We start from the raw sequence: 25,388 nt of genomic DNA on the forward strand, positions 1-25,388 counted from the left end.
TAACTGAAGTGCACTGGAAATCCAGCCCCACTATTCACCAAGTTCTCAAGAACGTGAACATTTGATGAAAACACCACATTACCCAATTGTGCACAAATATCCAACTTCTGTTAAAGGAATATGCGCACCTTTTTAGCATCACAGTGAAAAGAACTATTTATTGCAATCAGATTATTATTAACAAATTTCAAAACCTGTGTGCAATCGCCAATCTGTAACTATAACTTTATTGTTCACTCTTCAAAGACTTTTGTTCACGCAGAGAGATGCACAAAAAGGATGGAGAAGTTATGAACATCATGCGTGGAGGTAAAATAAAATCAAGGAAACATAAACTAATAGCTCCAGTTCAGATATGTTTCTCTCTTTCAGAGTCTTTTGATTTTTTCACAAAAGTTTGATTAACGAGGTTGTGGGGACAGCAATTCTCAGTCTCCCGTTCACTGCTTGAAAATTTGACATTTCTGCTTGCCTGGAAGTGATTTCCAATTGTCCCTTTTACCAGAGGGTTTTCAGGGAGAGCAGAGGAACACCGAGAGGGAGCGCTGAGCTATCAGGGTGTCTTCATTCAGTTCCCCATGCAGAAAGGAGAGAGTGATATAGATGCTCTGTCTTCACAGGCTGGTCCTTACATTGTATTCTCCACGCACTTGGCTGCAGTGACCTGTCCAGGGAACAAGCAAGAGATTGTCACTGTCCTGAACTCTCCCGAACACACAACAACTGGTGCTGATTAAAAACCAATCAAATTGTGCCTTGCCTGAACATACCCTCTCTCTCACACACAAGCACACACCACACACACACACACCCACACACACACACACACACACATGCTCTGTCTCTCTGTCACACATGCACACACGCAGACACACACAGATCTGCACATTGTCACACTTTCTCACTGTCTCACACAGACAGATGCACACACACGCACATGCTCTGTCTCTCTCTCTCACACATGCACACACGCACACAGAAACACACAGGCTCTCTCACACACACGCAACAATTTTTTTTGAGACACTCTCTTGCTACCCCAACAAGACAACAATTTATATAAAACTGTCAATTTGCTCCACTAATTGTTTTCAAATTGAATCAGTTTTCCCGCTCAGTTTTCTTGCTAGAAGAGCAACATTCTGTCCCATTTATGTTCGCGGACAATAATAAAAGTAATAGTGCCTTCACATGTCTCCATCCTTAAGAGAAATGAAGCACCTTTCCCAAGATGCATTTTTTCACCAAGTGCCTGATATACAGACAACAGAAAACAAAACTTACCACCATTGGTACTGAATCATAGCTGATTCAAGATTTTTTATAATGTTTATCACCTTCCATTTAAATTGTTACCTCAATCCTTTGATTTTACACTCTTGACAATTCACCTACTTTCACATTATCTTTCCAACTGAAGGTACAGCCCCTAACTGCCATCTTTGAGAAATAGATAACAGCAGTTGGTTATTAATGAGGTCAGTCTCTGGGAATGGGTTCCAGCAAGTCTGGAAAAGTCCTTACCTCAGGAAGGTGATCGATGTTGAATGGTAACTGGGATATTGAGGAGGATAGGGTCAGCCTGTCAGGGAGAGGTCACAGATTGGATTGTGTTTGGACTGTGTTTCCTGTTTGTGTGGCTATTGATGCTGCAGTATACAGATGTGAAATCTTCACACCTAACTTCCCTTCTCAACCCTCGGAAGCTTTAGAGAACAGAAAACTAAATTATAAGTATGACTGCCTTTATCTGAGTGAACTGTAAAGTGGCTCTCATCCACATCATCAGAAAATCAGCAAAGGAAAATTCATCCCTATCCATGAACCATCCTATAAGCCGCTGAAATAATCTTGTCAGTTTTCTTATATACTTTAGTGTGTCCCTGAACTGTGTTAGTTTGTCTATCTGTCTACTGTGTGAATGAGACTGAAGTCAAAGCTAATGGAGTGTAAAGTGTAGACCAATGGGAATACTTTGCTGGTTATATTTACTCTGTTAAAATTACTCCTTTGTTAATAAATTGCTAAGCCCTTCAGATTCAATGACGAACAGTGTGGAAACAGGCCCTTTGGCCCAACAAGTCCACACCGACCCTCTGAAGAGCGACCCACGCAGACTCATTCCACTACACCTAACGATATGGGCAATTTAGCATGGCCAATTCACCCAACCTGCACATCTTTGGACTGTGGAGGAAACCAGAGCACACGGAGGAAACCCACGCAGACACAGGGAAAGCATACACACTCCACACAGACAGACACCCGAGACGGGAATGGAACCTGGGTCTCTGGTGCTGTGAAGCAGCAGTGCTAACAACTGTGTCACTGTGCCGCCCACCATATCTACCCTATAAACCAGTGTCTTGAATTGATTATTCACAGAGTCTGAAACAGCTATTTAAAAGGCTGTTTAGGAAGTATTGTGTCAATTTTGAGGGTCTATGAATGAGTTAACCTTACGTGTTGTGAATACAGAGGGAGGGAGGATGATTTAATCCATCTGTCTCCATGCTGTACCAGTACTTCAATATCATGTGACCTTCCCCAGTCTCAATGGACAATGAAATGCACCATGGGATTGCAACTGATTCAGGATGAACCACATCACTCTCCTCCTGCTCCAATATTCAACGTTCCTGTCAGGGCTAATGGATCACAGGGGTTAGGGAGAAACTAGGAACAGGGGACTGAGTTGGATAGCAGAGTACAGATACCCAACCTTCGCATTTTCTCTGTAACCTCCTCTAGACCGCCTTCCTATCACTGTAACCTCCTCCAGACCCCCTCCCTATCTCTGCAACCTCCTCCAGACCCCCTTCCTGTCAATGTAAACTCCTCCAGACCCCTTTCCTGTCACTGTAACCTCCTCTACAGCCCCTCCCTATCTATGTAACCTCCTCCATCTCACTACGCCATTCCCTATCTCTGTAACCTCATCCAGCACCCATTCCCCTCCCTATCTCTGTAACTTCCTTCAGCATTGAAACCCCTCCATATCTCTGTGAATTCCTCCAGTCGCTGTACCCACCTATCTCTGTCACCTGATGCGATCGCTACATCCCTCCCTATCTCTGTCATCTCCTCCTGTGTCTATACCCCTCCCTATCTCTGTAACCTCCTCCAGCCCCTACACCCCTCCCATATCTCTGTAACCCCCTCCAGCCCCTACACCCCTTCCCTATCTCTGTAACCCCCCTCCAGCCCCTACACACCCTCCCTATCTCTGTAATCCCCTCCAGTCCCTACATCCCCTCCCTATCTCTGTAACCCCCTCCAGCCCTACACTCCCTCCCTATCTTTGTAAACCCCTCCAGCCCCTACACCCCTCCCTATCTCTGTAACCCCCCGCAGCCCCTATACCCCTCCCTATCTCAGTAACTGCTCTCTCGCTTGGTAAACCCCTCCAGACCCTATCCCGTCCCTATCTCGGTAACTCCCTCCAACATTTCCAACATTCTCTGTATCTGTTTGTGGAGATAGCTGAGAGACTGGATGAAAAAAATGCCCATCACTTTGTGGGAAACTTTAGAACCCCATATCTGTGTGAAAATATTATTTCACGAGGATAAAAAAAACAGTTGTGAACATGTCTCTACGGGCAACGAGAAAGATTCCAGAAGGAACTAGTCAATGAGAAACTGAAAGCAGTATCAGAGGTGTGTGATTTCTCTCTGCATGAATCTCCAGCGATAGACAGTGTTGCAAGAAATATTGAATATTTTGATTATTAAGCTCATGAAAAAATGCCTTCTGTGAGATAGAGGTGTTTGCTATTTTTTCTGTCTTTCACCCAATAACCTGCTGTTGTCAGCAAAGTCTATGATGCTTTGTGTGGGTGTGTCACAGTGACAAACCCCGAGATTAATGAATCCCAAAAACTAATGATTCCAGAACCAGGGGTCACAGTCTAAAGGTACGGGGTAAACCATTTAGGGCTGAGACCAGGGGAAATGTCTTTAACCACAGCGTGGTGAGTCTTTGGAATTGTTTACCTTTTCAAACTGTTGAGGGCAAAACAATCAATGTTTTCAAGATGGAGTCAGATACAGTTCTGAAAGCTAAAGGGATCTAAGGGTATGAGGAGAGAGCAGGAACAGGGGACTGAGTTGGATAATCAGCCATGATCATATCAAATGGGATTGACAATGAATTGATGGGATGAATGGACTGCCCACGCCCCTATGTTTTAAGTTTCAAGATGATCTATCAATTCAGGTTTCATTCTGGGATTGAAAATGTGTTGCTGGAAAAGCGCAGCAGGTCAGGCAGCATCCAAGGAGGAGAAGAATCGACGTTTCGGGCATAAGCCCTTCTTCAGGATGCTGCCTGACCTGCTGCTCTTTTCCAGCAACACATTTTCAGCTCTGATCCCCAGCATCTGCAGTCCTCACTTTCTCCTTCATTCTGGGATTGACCTTGTTCCATAGTACAATCGGTTTGGACATCATCACGTTGTGTATTCATTCTTGTTTTGACTGATACCCACTGACTGTTGTGTGTAGAGTGAGGAATCTCATTGCTGTGTGCAATGTTTCATTTCTTGTCACATATGAACGACCACATTTGGCCAATCTGTGATGTGGGGTGGTTCCTCACTTGCTCAGGTACAAAAGGTGGAAAAATAAAAGGAGGAGTCCATTCAGCCCTCTGAGCCCATTCTGTCACACCATAGCTGTTCGGTTCCTCTCCTTGTTTGACCAACATACCTCCACATGCCTTGGCACTCTCACCCAATCAAAACATCACCATCTGAGCTTCGACATGGGCAAACACTGAACTGAACTCTGGGAGAAAAGCAAGGCTGCTTCTCCAAAGGGAGATTTCAAGGAAAGATCAAATTTATTTCTGATGGAGGCACTCATTGTGTCTGTTGCACTGGGGACCTGTTCTGGAGTGGGAGAATTCTGCTTTCACACTTCCTGAATAAAATGAAACACTTGTGTCTCAAATGGTGACTTTGTACAGCAGAATCAAAACAAGGCCATTTCTCTTGGTTTTGTGTCTCCAACTAAGTCTCTCTCTGCATGTCACGGGGAACAGTGTACCAAATTCACACAACTCTGGGCTTTAGTCACTACACCCACAGTGACACAGCCAGTGACTGACATAGAGGCAAATTTCAAATAAGTTGCCCATTTCCTAAACCAAGCATCGCCAATGTAGCAAGTATCAGTTTAAAAAACAAACACACTTATTTGTTCATGTAAGTACTTGGGGTGGGAAAGGGGAGAGATTAGAATTTGTTCCATCTCTATTTTCAAACGGCCAGTGTAGAGGGAATGTACAGTGTCTCAGGAATTTGCTTAATGAGTCTGCTCAGCACACTGGAAGTAATATGGACTGTGTCACAGGGGGTGTATCATACTGTGTATACAAGGAACTATTGACAATTCAGTTTCTGAACTTTTCCTGTAGATTCAGCGAATAGAGTCACCCATCATTCAAAGCCCAATAATTTTAGCAATTCGATTTTTTTTCTTAAACTGTCGTCAGGTGTGGAGATCATCTTACATTGTGAGATGATTGTAGTCTGTCTAAATCTAACTGTAAGGCATTGGGAATTTGACTTTGAAATCTATAGCTGAGTGTTATTACTTTGAAGACATTAATCAAGAAACTGCAGTATCTCTGCAGTATTTCATACACTGTACTCAGGGAGATAATTGTATTAAGGATAAGAATCATCAGTGTGGTGAATGAATTAAACAACTTGTACATTGTTCTCAGAATTGAGAGAGATGTTGAGAAATCCTTTAGGTGTTTAATGCAGGGACAATGCAAGTAAAGGGAAAGTGAGGTCTGCAGATGCTGGAGATCAGAGCTGAAAATGTGTTGCTGGAAAAGCGCAGCAGGTCAGGCAGCTTCCAAGGAACAGGAAATTCGATGTTCTGGGCATAAGCCCATCATCAGGATGAAGGGCTTATGCCCGAAACGTCGAATTTCCTTTCTTTGGATGCTGCCTGACCTGCTGCGCTTTTCCAGCAACACATTTTCAACAATGCAAGTAAAGGGTGAATAACATTTCAGTGCAAGATCATTTGCACTGCAGTATCGTTCTTTTGCCAGAGGGAAAGGATTCTTGAAAGGACCAGACATGAAATAAGATTTATTCCACTCAGCAATCCAGAATAAATTGCATTTCTTCCTGCGTAGATGCTGGGTTTGATGTTAAAGGGGAATAATTTCTAATGGACTTTTGAATAAGTACAGGAAAAGATCAAAATCAAAGAACTATAAGGAACGATCAGAGTAGTGAGACAATGAGACCAGTTAAATATTTCTTTCCTAAATCAGCGTTATGATTGGATTGGGATCCTTCTGTGCTCTATAATTCTGTCGATCTCTGAAGGGCATGTCATTATATGAAACTCAATCATGGAAGAAGCCTTGCATAAGTTACAGCTTTGGATGAGAGAATAAGAGAGAACCACTCACTCTTGAAAGGAGGGGTTAGTTTATAGAACATGGAACAGTAAAGCACATGAACAGGCCCTTCGGCCTGTCATGTCTGTGCCAAAAATATTATTGCACATTCTGAATATATTTTGCAAGCATGTTGCAATGATGAGGGATATATTTATGGGTGAGAAATATGATTATAGTTCAAGTAGTTTTAAATGTATAGTGCGTGGGAAATCCTTATTCAGCAAAACCTATAAAGGACTGTAATCATATTTCTCACCCATAAATGTATCCCTCATCATTGAAAGGGAGGAGATTGCAGAGCTATTGGCCTTGATTTTTATGTCCTCGTTGTCTCCAGGAATAGTGCCAGAAGTCTGGAGGATAGCAAATGTCGTTCCCTTATTCAAGAAGGGGAGTAGGGATAACCCTATAACTATAGGCCAGTGAGTCTCAATTCTGTTGTGGGCAAAGTCTTAGAATGAATTGTAAGGGATGGGATTTATGAACTTCTGGATAGGAATAATGGGATCAAGGATAGTCAGCATGGTTTTGTGAAGGGCAGGTCGTGCCTCACAAACCTTATTGAATTCTTTGAGAAGGTGACGAAGGAGTTGGACGAGGGTAAAGCAGTAGATGTGGTGTATATGGATTTTAGTAAGCTGTTTGATAAGGTTCCCCATGGTAGGCTATTGCAAAAAATACGGAGGTATGGCATTGAGGGTGCGTTGGAAGTTTGGATTAGGAATTGGCTGGCTGGAAGAAGACGGAGGGTAGTAGTTGATGGTAAAGGTTCATCTTGGAGTGCAGTTACTAGCGGTGTTCCGCAAGGATCTATTTTGGGACCTTTGCTGTTTGTCAGTTTTATAAATGACCTGGAGGAGGGGCTAGAAGGTTGGGTGAGCAAGTTTGCGGGTGATACGAAAATCGGTGGAGTTGTTGACAGTGAGGAAGGATGTGGCAGGTTACAGCGGGATATAGATAAGCTGCAGAGCTGGGCAGAAAGGCGGCAAATGGAGTTCAATGTAGGTAAGTGTGAAGTGATTCACTTTGGTAAGAGTAACAAGAAGATGGGGTACTGGGCTAATGGTAGGCTACTTGGTAGTGTGGTTGAGCAGAGGGATCTTGGTGTCCATGTACACATATCTCTGAAAGTTGCCACCCAGGTAAATAGTGCTGTGAGGAAGGCATATGGCGTACTGGCTTTTATTGGTAGAGGAATTGAGTTCCGGAGTCCTGAGGTCATGTTGCAGTTGTATCAGACTCTGGTGCGGCCGCATCTGGAGTATTGAGTGCAGTTTTGGTCGCCATACTATAGGAAGGATGTGGAGGCACTGGAACGGGTGCAGAGGAGGTTTACCAGGATGTTGCCTGGTATGGTAGGAAGATCGTATGAGGAAAGGCTGAGGCACCTGGGGCTGTTTTCATTGGAGAAAAGAAGGTTTGGGGTGACTTGATAGAGGTGTACAAGATGATTAGGGGTTTAGATAGGGTTGACCATGAGAACCTTTTTCCACGTATAGAGTCAGCTATTACGACGGGGCATAGCTTTAAATTAAGGGAGGTAGGTATAGGACAGATGTTAGGGGTAGATTGTTTACTCAGTGAGTTGTGAGTTCATGGAAAGCCCTGCCTGTAGCAGTGGTGGACTCTCCCTCTTTATGGGCATTTAAACGGGCATTGGATAGGCATATGGAGGATAGTGGGCTAGTGTAGGTTAGGCGGGCTTGGATCAGGGTAACATCAAGGGCCGAGGGGCCTGTACTGCGCTGTATTTTTCTATGTTCTATGTTCTATGAAACATGCTCGCAAAATATATTCAGAATGTGCAATAATATTTTATTCATTAGTGTTATGTTAGTGTCACTGACTGGGCCAGCAGTTATTGTGGAGTGTCCAGTTATAAGTCAGCTATGGGTCTGGAGTCACATGCAGGCCTGACGGGGTAAGGACGGCAGTTTCCTTTCCAAAATAAACTGGATGATGGTTATCCTTTAGGGAATCATCACAGAGTCATTATTAAACCCTGAAATCCTGACTGCTTTTGACTGAAGAATCTACGGTTGGATTTGAACTGACATCCTCAGGAGATTAGTACAGTGACTGGCTTAATAGCTTTGCATGATCTCAGAAGGCAATCAGCTAGCCTACAATTAAGGGCTTGGTAGTGTGGTCTAGGTAGTGTTGGCATCATCACCTTTCTGCTCTGACTTTCCTCATTTTTGACTTGGAACCGGGAGTTGAAATTGAGAATTGTAATGTCACCTTTGAGCAACAGTGTCTTCCCTTTAAAATAAAGAGCATATTAGACTGCAGCTTGCTTTAGGAACTGGCCTGGAGAGATAATGCCCATCAATCACTGCTTTAAGAGCATTGTAGATGATTCAGCACCGAGATAGTGATACGCTTGTGGAAGATGGCTGGACGTTGATTAATGGAGGACCAGTGCTGGCCAACTGCCCACAGACCATGTTGAAAAAGAAAAGGGAAGTAAACATTGAATTGTGTGAAAATGTGTTGCTGGTTAAAGCATCAGGAATTCCTGATGAAGGGCTTATGCCCGAAACGTCGAATTTCCTGTTCCTTGGATGCTGCCTAACCTGCTGTGCTTTAACCAGCAACACATTTTCAGCTGTGATCTCCAGCATCTGCAGACCTCACTTTTTACTCATTGAATTGTGTGAGACTACAATGGCAGTAAGATGTGTACATTCTCCAGTATCCTTTTGGGAGAGAGAGGTTGAGACAGAGGTGACAAATGGTCTGTTCCAAGCTAACAAAATGAATAGCTTGTGAGGCCTTGGCTTTTTAAAAAAATTTGGAACAATAGAAGCAGCATGAAGGGATGGACACAAGCTCCAACAGAAACAGGATTTTACTTTAACTTTCAGTCATTACTGGGTCTGGAAGTTGCATTTGGAAGCTGTTATTTCTCGTTTTCTTACACCTGAAGGTTTGCCGACTCTCCCTGCTGCTAGAATTGCATGCGAGACAATCTATTTTACTGAATTTCCCTTTGTCATGGGTGTGTTTTTGATGTGTCACTAGATTGGAACAGTTACTGTTTAAAATAAGCTGTTATTATGTTAAGGTTTCCAATGGAGTTAAGTTTTATCAATTCTTCTTTGTTTTGTTCTTTTTATTTTAACTGTAGCACAAGAATAGAATGTATTTTGCTTCAAGCCTGGTCATTTGAACAATCGAATTGCAGCTGGAAAACAAAACCTTATTCTTACTTTAAAAATTGGAAAAGTTAGAGTAGATGTAGGTTTGCTCACTGAGCTGGAAGGTTCGTTTTCAGATGTTTTATCATCATACTAGGTAACATCATCAGTGAGATGAATCACTGGTGGCATGGTCCGCTTTCTATTTATGTGGTTAGGTTTCCTTGGGTAAGTGACATCATCTCCTGTGGTGACATCATTTTCCGTGGTGATGTCATTTCCTATTTTTTTTCTCGGGGTGGTAAATAGGATCCAAGTCAATGTGTTTGTTGGTAGAGTCTACTCTATAACTATATAGAGCTCAGCAAAAAAAACCTACATCCAGAGCCTCAACCTGAGCGACAAATCTTCTCAAAACTCACTAAAAGCTAGAGTCTATGCTTTCTTCTTAATATATTTTGAGAGAGTTTGGTGCAGTCTGTAACAAATTACTCTGATAGGGTTGCAAGAATGAGACAGATCTTACTTTTCTTTTGAAACCTTCTGGATGGTGCTGCTTTTGTTTTGCTCTCTCACCTCAGTTACAGAATTGTTGAAAATTCCGAGAAAATAATATAAGATATGAGAAACCTGAAAAAGCTTCTTGTAAGGGCCAGTGACTTCAGAATTCAAGCACAATACACAGTCCAAGTGCTTGAGATGCAACCCATCATCCAAAGATTTCATGAGGTTCAGGTATTCATTGTTAAACTGGTTATCAAACTGGGAAATTACAGATCGTTTCTTTATAAATTAATTCCTTCATGGTTAGCACTGCTGCCTCATAGCACAAGGGACCCAGGTTCAATTCCCACCTCGGGCGACTGTCTGTGTGGAGATTGCACATTCTCCCCATGTCTGCCTGAGTTTCCTCTGGGTGCTCCGGTTACCTCCCACAGTCCAAAAGTGTGCAGGTCAGGTGGATTGGCGATGCTAAATTGCCCATAGTTTTAGATACGTTAGTCAGGGGTAAATGTAGTGGAATAGGTCTGGGTGGGTTGCTCTTTGGAGGGTCAGTGTGGACTTGTTGGGCCAAAGGGCCTGTTTCCATACTGTAGGAAATCAAATCTAAAAAAAATTGTCAGTCCTTCAATATGTGAGTGGACGTATACGATAAAGAATGATTGGATTTAAATTGTAGATATTGCTTATCGTGCCTTGCTGATTATCTGTGTTCCACTATGAATAATACATTGTTTTTTGTTATAAATTTAACGCATAAGATGTAATGTTATAACCTCTGGTGAAGAACAGTTGAGCAAATATGTGGGACATTGAATGTTTCCATTTGGTTGTGTTGTGAATCCAGTGAGAGGGAGGCAGTTTTGCTTTGACTGGCTCTTCCTCTGCTATAACAATAGAATTGATCAGATATTTTAAGATGAATTGGACTGTTATGTTGAAAGGGAGATTGTACAGGTACACTAACATGGACAGAGAATGGCCCAACACCCTTGGAAAGGAACACATTAGTGGACTTCATGGAGTTTGAAGACAATCAGCATTTGTTACATGCTAACCATTAAAACAAGTCTTTATTCCAGATTTTAGCAATTTTAAATTTCACCCTTTGTGATGGCAGGATTTGAACGAATACCCCTAGGAGTGTTAACCAGGTGCTTTAGCTTGCTAAATCAGTGATAGCAACACTGTGGCACCATATTGGTCAGTTGTGTGGATAATCACCGTGTCAATCATAGCTCATGATGCCCGATATCCACAAACTTCTCAATTCATCTTCCAGTCGTTTGGGTGACAATTATGATTCTCTGCTGGGGCAAGTGTGGCATCACCAATGGTGTTTCCCACTATTAAATCTCCACGGCAACAGGTTATCTACTAATCATTTTGTTTGGTGTCATAATCAATGCACATGATCACAGATATTTCCAACTCTCATTCCTGTTCTACACAGCAGTGTGCAGTGTAAATGCTGTGTTAGTCTGTGCTGCTATTGACTGCTCTGTCTGGTAAACCAACGCTTTCACCTTTGACCACTTTGTGGCCATTTGTTTTCACAATCTGAAAGCCAGATATTGCTCTGAGAAAGCAGCAGCTGCCGTGGTAAGCAGTGTTTGTCTGGTGAGCATTCTGAGGAACATCCCTTTTTATTTTAAGTACCAACCATATGGCACATGGGGTGGTGTACTCTCGGGCTGTGCCACCAGACCAGAGTTCTTCAGTTTGCCAGGATGGGTGGCATTTTTCTGGATCCACCATGCGCTGAACCCATTGATCCCCTACCTCCTGATCCTGCTGTTCAATGCTCTGACCGTCAGGCACATTGTCTTGGCAAATCGGGCACGCAGGGGTCTCCGAGCTCCCAGTAACAGGGACCAGAGAGGAGATGCAGAGATGGTCAATAGGCGGAAATCCATCATCCTGCTGTTTGTTGTCTCGGGCAGTTTTATATTGTTGTGGATGTCCAAGGTCAGTGTTTTCTTACTGATGGAGATTACCAACAACCATTTTTACCCCAGTTATGACCATCCTGTTATGATCGCTGACATATCTGGGACAATGCTCTTCTACCTGAGCTCCTGTACAAACACTGCCCTTTATGCTCTGACCCAGAGTAAATTCAGAGAGGTGCTGAAGAGGGCTCTGAAATATCCCTTCACTCTCATCCGTGAACGGCACAAATTACATGGACAGATGAAAGCGGAGGGTGAATTGATGTCAGAACAGCGCAGGTAAGGGTTATTGGAGCAATCACTGGGGTTCCAGCATGTTGTCTGACCAGTATTGACAGTGACTCCATATCATAGACCTCTCTGCATTGAGCACTGTTTCATCAGAAATCCAGGGGGATCTTGGAAATATGCTCCCAAAGTCAGAATTGGATGGATAGATAGATAGATAGATAGATAGATAGATAGATAGATAGATAGATAGATAGATAGATAGATAGTTGGACAGATAGATGGAGAGATAGATAGATAGATGGATAGATGTATAGATAGATGGATTGATAGATAGATAGATAGATAGATAGATAGATAGATAGATAGATAGATAGATAGATAGATAGATAGATAGATAGATAATAGCCCCTGAAATCTGTCCAGGCAGTCAGAGAGATTGTGGCAGAATATGATCCATGCCCTAAATGATCCAAACAATCTAACTCCCTCCACCACCAGAGAATCATTGCTCATCTCATTGCGTGAATGTTAACTGAATTACATCCCATGTCGTTTCTTGTGCTGAAAGAAATTCCAAGCGTGTAAAGAAAACATTGTCTCCTTTTATTCACCATTTGGGGTTTATTTGGACATGATGAAAATACAGGAATACCAGAAGAGGGGAAAAGATCGTGAGGTGTAGCATTTAGTTTACCAAGTTTGTAATGTTAAAAGGCATGCAAATATTTGGTAAAGGATTCTGGAGCAAATACAGATTCAGAAGTGGCTTGATAGGGTCAATGTTTCCCCTCATGGGAGAGTCTCGGAGCAGAGGACACCGTCTCAGAATAAAGGGGCATCAATTTCAGACCGAGATGGGGAGGAATTTCTTCTCTCAGAGAGTTGTGGGCCTTTGGAACTCTGTCACAGAGAGTTGTGAGGGCAGAGACCGTGTGTATCCTGAAGGCTTTGACAGAGAAATTACTGATCCATCAGGGAATCAAGGAAAAGGGCAGGAAAGTGGACATGAGGAATGTCGGATCAGCCATGATCCTCTCCAATGGCAGAGCTGGCTCAAATGACCAAATGGCTAAATCCTTAAAACTTGGCAAATGGAAAACCCAACACCACAAGTGAGGGCAGAGCACTTGTCTACATTTAAGGCTGCGATTGATTGATTCTTGATTAATTGGGGAATCACTGGTTCTGGGCACAACAGGGATGTGAGGAATGTCAGATCAGCCATGATCCTGTTGACGGGCAGAACAGCATCGAGGGGTAGAATGGCATCCTCCTGTTGCTACTTTTTCAGCTCTTTGAGAATTTGAAATTGCTAATGTCTGGAAGCAAGATTCTAATGGCTGGCATGGAGCAGCAGGAGACTGCCATAAAAAACCCTTGAGGTTCAAAAACATGTGGCTTTCCAAGGGCATTGTGCCATTATCTGCCTTTCCTCACTGGCCCTGTCCCTTATTCCTTTCAATATAACAATGTTATTCAGTGTAAAATACACCATAAACCCGATTGTTATGACAAAGGGTCTGCCTGTCAGATCAAAACTGCGCTGCTAGCATTTGATTTGCAACCCAGTGAAATTAAAACATTGAATGTTGCTCAATTTTACTCAGTTGTTCTTAACCAGACCTTGTTGGTATTGTAGATAGGAAATCAAGCTTATACTTTACGATGAAAAAAATTATTATTCATAATGTAATTTTCACAGATCTCTCGGGCATTATAATTAATATCTACAAATTAATCCCAAATTTTGGTAGACTGTACTGTCACTGGCATCATTGCAGGGTCAATAATGTCCTCATGACATTACAGTGAAAAATACAAAATTAATATTCATATTGTAACTTTAACCGAACACATATATTCAGCAAGGTAACATAATTCCTAGCTACAATTTAAACTCTACCATCCCTGAACATACACACCTATTGATGTACACAAACAGAGATGGGACAAATGTTCTCGCGACACAAGTTGAAATCCAGCCAGACATTTTCAATTTAAAAGGAGGTGGCATTTAAGAATCTAATGATAACTATGAAATAACTGTCAAGAGTAAACATAAATCTAGGTTGCATGTGTCCTTTAGAAAGAAAACAAACATCCTTACCTTGTCGGGCCCGCATGTGACTCCAGACCTACAGCAATGTCACTGACTATGAACTGGTAACTTTGCAATAACTACTGGCCCAGTCAGTGCTGCTAACATCGCATTCATGAATTGGAAACTAGCCCGTCATTTAGGACAGTCAATAGTGGGAGTTGCTGGATAAGGTCTGTTTCCATTTTTCAGTTCCCTATCACTTAAACTGCACCAATATTTCTCACCCATAATCACATTCCTCATCTTCACAATATGCTTCCGTAGTGTTCAGAATATTCAACTATTGTTTTGCACAGACATGATGGGCTGAAGGGCCTGTTTCTGTGCTGTACGGTTCCATGTTTGAAACCTGACCCCTGAGTGAGTGATTCTCTCTTATTCTCTCATCCAAAATTGTATACTACGCAAGACTCCTTCAATGATTGTGTTTTATATGATGTCATACCCATCAGAGATTGACAGGATTATAGAACACAGAAGGATCCCAATCCACCCATACTGCTGACTCAGGAAAGGAATATTCATTCAGACTCACACTTAAACGATGCTGATCTTTCCTTACACTTTTTGTTTTTGATTATGACCTTTTCCTGTACCTATTCAAAACTTCCTTAGAAATTGTTCCCCTGAAGAGCACCTCAGCAGAATGGTTGCAGAAAGGGAATTCCAATTATCCCGGCTTGCTGTGTGGAATCGAATTCCACCTCTGGCTCTTTCAAGAACCCGTTCGTCTGACAAAAGAATGGTCCTGTCATGGAAACACCTCTCGCCTTTTATTGTGTACCATCATAACTTAACCCAGCTCCCACACACTCTCACGACCTCTCGCAGCTCTCACGTCAATGCACAACTTCTTTCATCTATTCACCCCACTGAAGATTCTCACCCTTCACACAATTATCTCCCTGAGTACAATGAATGAAACACTGCAGAGAGATAATGTCCTTGCTCCCCACTTTTCAGATTAATACCAGGAGGCTTTTGATTTTGCCTGGAATGTCGATTTTCCTGCTCCTCAGATGCTGCCTGACCTGCTGCGCTTTTCCAGAACCACTCTAATCTTAACTCTCTTGATTTCAAAGTCAACTTTCTAATGACTAACCATTAAAAATAGACAGAGTACCACAATTTAAGAAGGTAAGATGATCTCCTCACCTGGAAGACAGACGATTGCAAGGCCTGTTAAGAAAACAAACAGAATCTCTAAAATTATTGGTTGTTGATGTGTGCCTCTATTCGCTGAGTCTACAGGTCAAGTTCAGAAACTGAATTGTAAATGGTTCCTTATGTACACAGTATGATACACCCCCTGTGACACAGTCCATGTTATTCCAGTGTACTGAGCAGGCTCATTAAGCACATTCCTGTGACATTGCACATTCCCTCTACGCTGACCATTTGAAAATTGAAATGGAACAAATTGTAATCTCTCCCCTTTCCCACCCCAATGACTTACATGAACAAATAAGTGTGTTTGTGTATCACTGCTGCTTTGGAAATGCTTGGTTTAGGAAATGAGTTATTCGAATTTCGCTTCTTATGTCAGACACTGGACGGATTACTGTGGGTTATAGTGACTGAAGCCCAGAGTTGTGTGAATTTGGTACACTGTTCCCCTTGACATTGCGGGCAGCGACTAAATTCTAGGCACTGAACCAAGAGAAATATTGTATCAGATCCCACTGTAGCAAGTTACCATTTCAGACACAACATTCTCATTTACTCAGTAAATGTGAGGGTAAGATCCTTTCACTCCAGAACAGGTCTCCAGTGCATCAGACACAATTAATGGCTCCATCTAAAATAAAGTTGCCTTTTCCCCGAAATCTCCCTATGGAGAACCAGCCTTCCTTTTCTCCCAGAGTTCAGTTCAGTTCTCGCCCATGTTGAAGCTCAGATGGTGATGTTTTGGTTGGGTGAGTGTGGCAAGGCGTGTGGAGCCATGATGGTCAAACAAGGAGAGGGACGGAACAGCTATGGTGTGACAGAATGGGCTCAGAGGGCTGAATGGACTACTCCTTTGATTTTTTTCACCTTTTCTACCTGAGCAAGTGAGGAACCACCTCACATCACAGATGGGCCAACTGTGGTAAAATGTAAGTGGCAAGGAATGAAGCATTGCACGCAACAATGAGATTCCTCACTCTCCGTCCAACAGTCAGTGGGGATCAGTCAAAACAAGAATGTATCAGCGATGTGATAATGTCCAAACTGATTGTACTTTGGAAAAAGGTCAATCCCAGAATGAAACCTGAATTGATAGATCACCTTGAAACATAAAACATAGGGACGTGGGTAGTCCATTCATCCCATCAATTCCTTGCCAATCCCATTTGATATAATTATATCCAACTCAGTCCCCTGTTCCTGCTTTCTCCTCATACCCTTAGATCCCTTTAGTGCGAAGAACTATACCTGACTCCATCTTGAAATCATTCAATCTTTTGCCCTCTACAGTTTTAATTCCAGAAGCTTACCACACTGTGGTTGAAGACATTTCTCCTGGTCTCAGCCCTAAATGGTCTACCCTGTACCTTTAGGCGGTGACCTCAGTTCTGGAATAATTAATTCTTGGGGTTCGTTAATCTCGCGGTTTATCACTGCGACACAGCGACACACGACATCATATGTTTTGTCGACAACAGAAGTTTATTGGAAAACAGAGAACACAAACACATATTTAGCACAGAAGGCAGGTTTTCATGAGCTTAACATTAAAAATTTTCAAGAATATTTGCAACACTATCCATTACTGGAGACTCATGCAAAGAGAAATCGCCCACCACTGATACCTTTTTCAGTTTCTCACTGACTAGTTCCTTCTGGAATCTTTTCCATTGTCCCATTGATCCTGTTGAAGGACAGAACAGCATCGAGGGGTAGAATGGCATCCTCCTGTTCCTACTTTTTCAGCTCTTTGAGAATGTTTTAGTATCACATTATCATGCATCACATGAAGATTCTATCAGCAACAACATCAAATAAAGATACAACACATGTAAAATGCAATTTATTCAAATTCATCAATTGTGTCCATGCCTCTGAATATTCCTTAAAACATGCACAGTCAAGTTTCAATGTGTTTCAAATGGAAACAGAGGTGATTGTGACTTTGCAACAAAAGGCCATTTCTCTGTGACTGAGACACATTTTGCCCGTATTTCCATTCCGTTACCATCTGGTTTGGACTGGGGATGTGACATTGTAGAGCTTTCCACACGGGAGACTTCACAAGGGTCATTTCAGAGCAGGAGTCAGGGCAAAACGGGGCAGGGTTAACGTTAGGGTGAGGGTTGGTGTTAGCATGAGGTTTAGGGTTAGAGTTAGGGTTAGAGGTAGTGGTAGGGTTTGGGTTTTGTTTCAGGTTAGGGTAAGGGTTAGGCTTAGGGTTAAGGTTAAGGTTAGGTTTAGTGTTAGGCTTAGGGTCACTGTTAGGGTTAGTGGTTGGGTTTGGCTTTCGGTTCGGGTTAGTGTTAAGGTTAGGTTTAGGGTTAGAGTTATGGTTAGGGGCAGTGGTTGGGTTTGGGTTTCGTTTTGGGTAAGGCTTAGGGTTAGGGTTAGTGTTAGGGTTAGTGCTAGGGTGAGGATCACGGTTAAGGTTAGTGGTTGGGTTTGAGTTGAGGTTCGGGTTAGGGTTAGGGTTAGGTTTGGAGTTAAGTGTAGGGTTCGGGTTCGTGGTTGGGTTGGGTTAGGGTTTGGATTAATATGATGTTGGGATTGGTTTTGTGTTAGTGTTAATGTGAGGTTCATGTTTAGGGTTAAGGTTAAGGTTAGGGTTCGGTTTATGTTCAGGGTTAAGGTTCGGGTATTTTGACCAGCACTGGTCCACCCTTAAATAATCATTTCAACATCCAAGCAGCTGCCAGTCCCCAAACATAACAACATCTGAGGGTGGCACGGTGGCTCAGTGGTTAGCACTGCTGCCTCACAGCACCAGGGACCTGAGTTTGATTTCCACCTCGGGTGACTCTCTGTGTGGAGTTTGCACGTTCTCCCTGTGTCTGTGTGGGTTTCCTCTGATTTCCTCCCACTATCCAAAGATGTGCAGGTTGTGGTGGATTGACCACGCTAATTTGCCCATCATGTTCGGTGCATTAGTCAGGGGTCAACATAGGTCTGGGTGGGTTACTTTTCAGAGGGTTGGTGTGGACATGTTGGTCCAAAAGGCCTGTTTCTATCCTGTAGGGAATCTAATTTCATCTAATAGTGATGTACAACCCGACTGACAGTGCATTATCAAGGACCTCATTACAGCCAAGGGATAATGTCCTGGTAATACAATTTAAAATACCTATTTATTATTTAAAATGTATCCGTAGCAGAATATAAAAAGTCAACAAGGTTACATATTTAATATCTCAAATTTAAGCCCAATCATCAAAGATCATATTCACCCCACCACACACCATTCACAGACATAAGACAAAGCTATTTCTCCTAATTCATGCAGAGTTGGTCAGACACATCAGAAATACCAACAGCACCACACACAGAGGGATGTAAGGCTGTGTGGTGCCATGTCTTTGATATTTGAATCAGATTTTGTATTAGTTACTTCAGAGTTTGGCAGTGGAGTGATGGGGTTGTGTGTTTGTAAGGGAGGGTTGAATATTTTTATATTCACCAGCGCTCTGAAACTCTAATAGGGAACTGTCATGAGCAACGGAGTTTGGAAGTGCTTCCAGAATTGGACAATGTTGCATTCAGCAATGAGAGAAATGTTCCCAGCCTCAACTCAATACATGAGAGTTCCATTCATGGAAGATGAAATGCTTTGAGACCAGGAAATGTCCACGGAGGGATATGTACCAATGGGAAGCTGCATATCCACCTGTGTTTGTTACTGAAATGCAGGGAGTGATTCACGGATGAGAGTGAAAGGGAATTTCAGTGCCCTCTTCAGCTCCTCTCTGAATTTACTCTGGGTCAGAGCATAAAGGGCAGTGTTTGTACAGGAGCTCAGGTAGAACAGCATTGTCCCAGATATGTCAGCGATCATAACAGGATGGTCATAACTGGGGTAAAAATGGTTGTTGGTAATCTCCATCAGTAAGAAAATACTGACCTTGGGCATCCACAACAATATAAAACTGCCCGAGACAACAAACAGCAGGATGATGGATTTCCGCCTGTTGACCATCTCTGCATCTCCTCTCTGGTCCCTGTTACTGGGAGCTCGGAAACCCCTGCGTGCCCGATTTGCCAAGACAATGTGCCTGACGGTCAGAGCATTGAACAGCAGGATCAGGAGGTAGGGGATCAATGGGGTCAGCAGCTGGTGGAGCCAGAAAAATGCCACCCATCCTGGCAAGATGAAGAACTCTGGTCTGGTATTGCATCCCCATGGCACACCATCCAATGTGTCATCTGATTGGTACTTAAAGTAAAAAGGGATGTTCCTCAGAATGCTCACCAGACAAACAGAGCTTACCACGGCAGCAGCTGTTCTGGCAGAGCAATATCTGGCTTTCAGATTGTGGCAACAAATGACCACAAAGCGGTCAAAGGTGAAAGCGATGGTCAACCAGACAGAGCAGTCGATAGCAGCATAGGCCAACACAGCATTAACACTGCACACAGCTGGCTGGAACAGGAATGAAAGGGGGAAGTATGTGGAAGCAAGTGCGTTGAGTATAATACCAAACAAAATGACCAGTAGATCGGCTGTTGCCATGGAGATTAAGTAGAGGGAAGCACCTTTGGTGATGCCGCACTTTCCCCGGATGAGAATCATAATTGTCACCAAATCAGCTGCAAGATAAATTGAGAAGATCGTAGATATTGTGAATCATGAGCAATGATTGACAGAGACAACATTCATGTCCGTGACAATTTTGATGGCATAGTAGAAACCTCACCAGAGCAGCAACACAACATACATAGCTAATGATGTTTTTATTGATTCAATTCCCACCATAACAAATAGTGAATTCTGAAATTGCTCATATCTGGAAGGAATATTCTAATGGTTGGCATGGAGCAACTGCTGACTGTCATAAAAACCCTTGATGTTCACCAACATGTGGCTTTCCAATGGCATTGTGCCATTCTCTGCCCTCTCTCAGTTATATTCCTTTCAATATAACAGTGCTATTAAGTGTAAAATACATCATTCACCCTATTGCTATGACAAAGGGACACCCTGCCAGATTAAAACTACCCCTCTATATCTGTATTTGTAACTCAGTAAAATTAAAACATTGAATGTTCTTCAATCTTGCTCTGGTGTTCTTAACCAGCCCTTACTAGTCATATCGACAGGACATCAAGCTTATACTTCAAGAACCAAATTTTTTCTTAATGTAAGTTTCACAGATCTCTCGGGCATTAAAATTAATATTTACAAATTAATCCCAACCTTTGGTAGTTTGTACTGTCACTGAAGTAATTGCAGGGTAAATAATGTCCTCATGATAATACAGTAAAATACACAAAATTCTTATTCATATTGTCACTTTAACGGAACACATATATTCAGCAAGGCAATACAATCCCTAGTTACAATTTAAGACACACCATCCCTGACCATACACACCCATTGATGCACAAAAACAGAGATGGGAGAAATGTTCTCGGGACTCATGGTCAAATCCAGTCCTGGATTTTCAATTTTAAAAGAGTCAGCATTTAAGAATTTAATGATAACTATGAAATAATTGTCAAGAGTAAAAATAAATCTTGGTTACGCATGTATTTTTTTGAAAGAAAACAAACATCCTTACCTTGTCTGTCCCACATGTGACTCCAGACCTACAACAATGTAACTGACTATGAACTGGTAACTGTGCAATAAATACTGGCCCAGTCAGTGCTGCTAACATCGCATTCATAAATTGGAAACTAGCTTCTCATTTAGGCCAGTCAATAGCGGGAGTTGCTAGATAAAGTCTGCTTCCATTTTCAGTTGCCTATCACTTAAACTGCACCAATATTTCTCACCCATAATCACATCCCTCATCTTCACAATATGCTTCCGTAGTTTTCAGAATAATCAACTGCTGTTTTGCACAGACATGATGGGCTGAAGGGCCTGTTTCTGGGCCATACTGCTCCATGTTTGAAAACTAACCCCTGAGTGAGTGATTCTCTCTTATTCTCTCATCCAAAGCTGTACCTTACACAAGGCTCCTTCAATGATTGTGTTTTATATGATGGCATACCCATCAGAGATTGACAGAATTATAGAGCACAGAAGGATCCCAATTCAGCCATACTGCTGACTCAGGAAGGAAATATTCATTCGGACTCACAGTCTCACTGTGCCGATCTTTCCTGACAGTTTTTGTTTCTGATTTTGACCTTTTCCTGCACCTATTCAAAACTTCCTTAGAAATTGTTCCCCTGAAGAGCACCTCAGCAGTATCGGTGCAGAAAGGGAATTCCAATTATCCCGGCTTGCTGTGTGGAATCTTTTTCCACCTCTGGCTCTTTCAAGAACCAGTTCCTCTGGCAAAAGAATGGTCCTGTCATGGAAAAACCTCTCGCCTTTTATTGTGCACCATCATAACTTCAATCATCTCCCACACGCTCTCACCACCTCTCACAGCTCTCACGTCAATGCACAACTTCTTTCATCTATTCACCCCACTGCAGATTCTCACCCTTCACACAATTATCTCCCTGAGTACAATGAATTACACACTGCAGAGAGATAATGTCCTTCCTCCCCACTTTGGGGATTAGTACCAGGAGGCTTTTGATTTTGCCTGAAACGTCGATTTTCCTGCTCCTCAGATGCTGCCTGACCTGCGGTGCTTTTCCAGTACCACTCTAATCTTAACTCTCTTGATTTCAAAGTCAACTTTCTAATGCTTTAACATTAAAAATAGACAGAGTACCATAATTTAAGACGGTAAGATGATCTCCTCACCTGGAAGACAGACGATTGCAAGGCCTTTTAAGAAAACAAACAGAATCTCTAAAATTACTGGTTGTTGCATGATGTGTGTCTCTATTCGCTGAGTCTACAGGTCAAGTTCAGAAACTGAATTGTAAATGGTTCCTTATGTACACAGTATGATAAACCCCCAGTGACATAGTCCATGTTATTCCAGTGTACTGAGCAGGCTCATTAAGCACATTCCTGTGACATTGCACATTCCCTCTACGCTGGCCGTTTGAAAATAGAAATGGAGCAAATTATAATCTCTCCCCTTTCCCACCCCAAGGACTTTCATGAACAAATAAGTGTGTTTGTTTTTCACTGCTGCTTTGGAAATGCTTGGATTAGGAAATGAGTTATTCGAATTTCGCTTCTTATGTCAGTCACTGGACGGATTACTGTGGGTGTAGTGACTGAAGCCCAGAGTTGTGTGAATTTGGTACACTGTTCCCCTTGACATTGTGGGCAGAGACTAAATTCTAACCAATAAACCAAGAGAAATATTGTATCAGATCCCACTGTAGAAAGTTACCATTTCAGACACAACATTCTCATTTACTCAATAAATGTGAGAGTAAGGTCTTTTCACTCCAGAACAGGTCTCCAGTGCATTAGACACAATTAATGGCTCCATCTAAAATTAAGTTGCCTTTTCCCCGAAATCTCCCTATGGAGAACCAGCCTTCCTTTTCTCCCAGAGTTCAGTTCAGTTCTCGCCCATGTTGAAGCTCAGATGGTGATGTATTGGTTGAGTGAGTGTGGCAAGGCGTGTGGAGCCATGATGGTCAAACAAGGAGAGGGACGGAACAGCTATGGTGTGACAGAATGGGCTCAGAGGGCTGAATGGACTTCTCCTTTGATTTTTTTTTCACCTTTAATACCTGAGCAAGTGAAGAACCACCTCACATCACAGATTGGCCAAATGTGGTAAAACGTAAGTGGCAAGGAATGAAACATTGCACGCAACAATGAGATTCCTCACTGCACATCCAACAGTCAATGAGTATCAGTCAAAACAAGAATGAATCAGCGACGTGATAATGTCCAAACTGATTGTACTATGGAACAAGGTCAATCCCAGAATGAAACCTGAATTGATAGATCATCTTGAAGCATAAAACATAGGGACGTTTGAAGTCCATTCATCCCATCAATTCATTGTCAATCCCATTTTATATAAACATAGCTGATCATCGAACTCAGTCCTCCGTTCCTGCTTTCTCCTCATAACCTTAGATCCCTTTAGTGCTAAGAACTATACCTGACTCCATCTTAAAAACATTCAATCTTTTGCCCTCTATATTTTGCTTTAATAAAGAATTCCTGAAGCGTATCATACTGTGATTAAAGACATTTCTCCTGGTCTCTAAATGGTCTACCCTGTACGTTTAGGCGGTGACCTCAATTCTGGAATAATTAATTCTTGGGGTTCGTTTATCTCGCGGTTTGTCACTGCGACACAGCGACATACGACATCATAGGTTTTGTTGACAACGGAAGTTTATTGGAAAACAGAGAAAAAACCACATACTAAACACAGGAAGTAGGTTTTCATGAACTTAACATTAAAAATTTTCTAGAATATTTGCAACACTATCCATTACTGGAGACTCATGCAAAGTGAAATCACCCACCACTGATACCTTTTTCAGTTTCTCACTGACTAGTTCCTTCTGGAATCTTTCCCATTGTCCCATTGATCCTGTTGACGGACAGAACAGCATCGAGGGGTAGAATGGCATCCTCCTGTTCCTACTTTTTCAGTTCTTTGAGAATGTTTTGGTATCACATTATCATGCATCACATGAAGATTCTATCAGCAACATCATCAAATAAAGATACAACACATGTAAAATGCAATTTATTCAGATTCATCAATTGTGTCCATGCCTCTGAATATTCCTTAAAACATGCACAGTCAAGTTTCAATGTGTTTCAAATGGAAACAGAGGTGATTGTGACTATGCAACAAAAGGCCATTTCTCCGTGACTGAGACACATTTTGCCCGTATTTCCATTCCGTTACCATCTGGTTTGGACTGGGGATGTGACATTGCAGAGCCTTCCTCATGGGTGACTTCACAAGAGTCATTGCAGAGCAGGAATCGGGGCAAAACCGGGTCGGGTTAACGTTTGGGTTAGGGTTAGGGTTAGGGTTAGGGGTAGTGGTTGGGTTTGGGTTTCGGTTCGGGTTGGGATGAGGGTTAGGGTTAGTGGTTGGGTTTGTGTTTAGGTTTGGGTTAGGGTTAGGGTTAGTGGTTAGGGTTTGGGTTAAGATTAGGATTGGATTTGGTTTTGGGTTCGGGTTCGTGTTAGGGTTAGATTTACGTTTAGGGTTAATGTTAAGGTTAAGGTTAGGTTTAGGTTTAGGGTTAAGGTTAGGGTTGGTTGACCAGCACTGGTCCTCCCTTAAATAGTCATTTCAACATCCAAGCAGCTGCCAGTCCCCAAACATAACAACATCTGAGGGTGGCACAGTGGCTCAGTGGTTAGCACTGCTGTTTCACAACGCCTGGATCCTGAGTATGATTTCCATCTCGGGTGACTCTCTGTGTGGAGTTTGCATGTTCTCCCTGTGTCTGTGTGGGTTTCCTCTGATTTCCTCCCACAACCCAAAGATGTGCAGGTTGTGGTGGATTGGCCACGCTAATTTGCCCACCATGTTAGGTGCATTTGTCAGGGGGCAGCATAGGCCTGGGTGGGTTACTTTTCAGAGGGTTGGTGTGGACTTGTTGGACCAAAAGGCCTGTTTCTATACTGTAGGGAATCTAATTTAATCTAATAGTGATGTGCAACCCGACTGACAATGCATTATCAAGGACCTCATTACAGCCGAGTGATAGTGTTCTGGTAATACAATGAAAAATACCAATTTATTATTCAATATGTATTCGTAGCAGAATACAAAAAGTCAACAAAGCAACATAATTAATATCTCACTCTGAAGCCCAATCATCAAAGATCATATTCACCCCATCACACACCATTCACAGCCATTAATTCGACAAAGCTATTGCTCCCAATTCATGCAGAGTGGGTCAGACACATCAGAAATACCAACAGCACCACACACAGAGGGATGCAAGGCTGTGTGGTGCCATGTCTTTGATATTTGAATCAGATTTTGTATTAGCTATTTCAGAGTTTGGCAG

The sequence above is a fragment of the Hemiscyllium ocellatum genome, chromosome 38, assembly GCF_020745735.1.
Source record: "Hemiscyllium ocellatum isolate sHemOce1 chromosome 38, sHemOce1.pat.X.cur, whole genome shotgun sequence".
Taxonomy (NCBI): Eukaryota; Metazoa; Chordata; class Chondrichthyes; order Orectolobiformes; family Hemiscylliidae; genus Hemiscyllium; species Hemiscyllium ocellatum.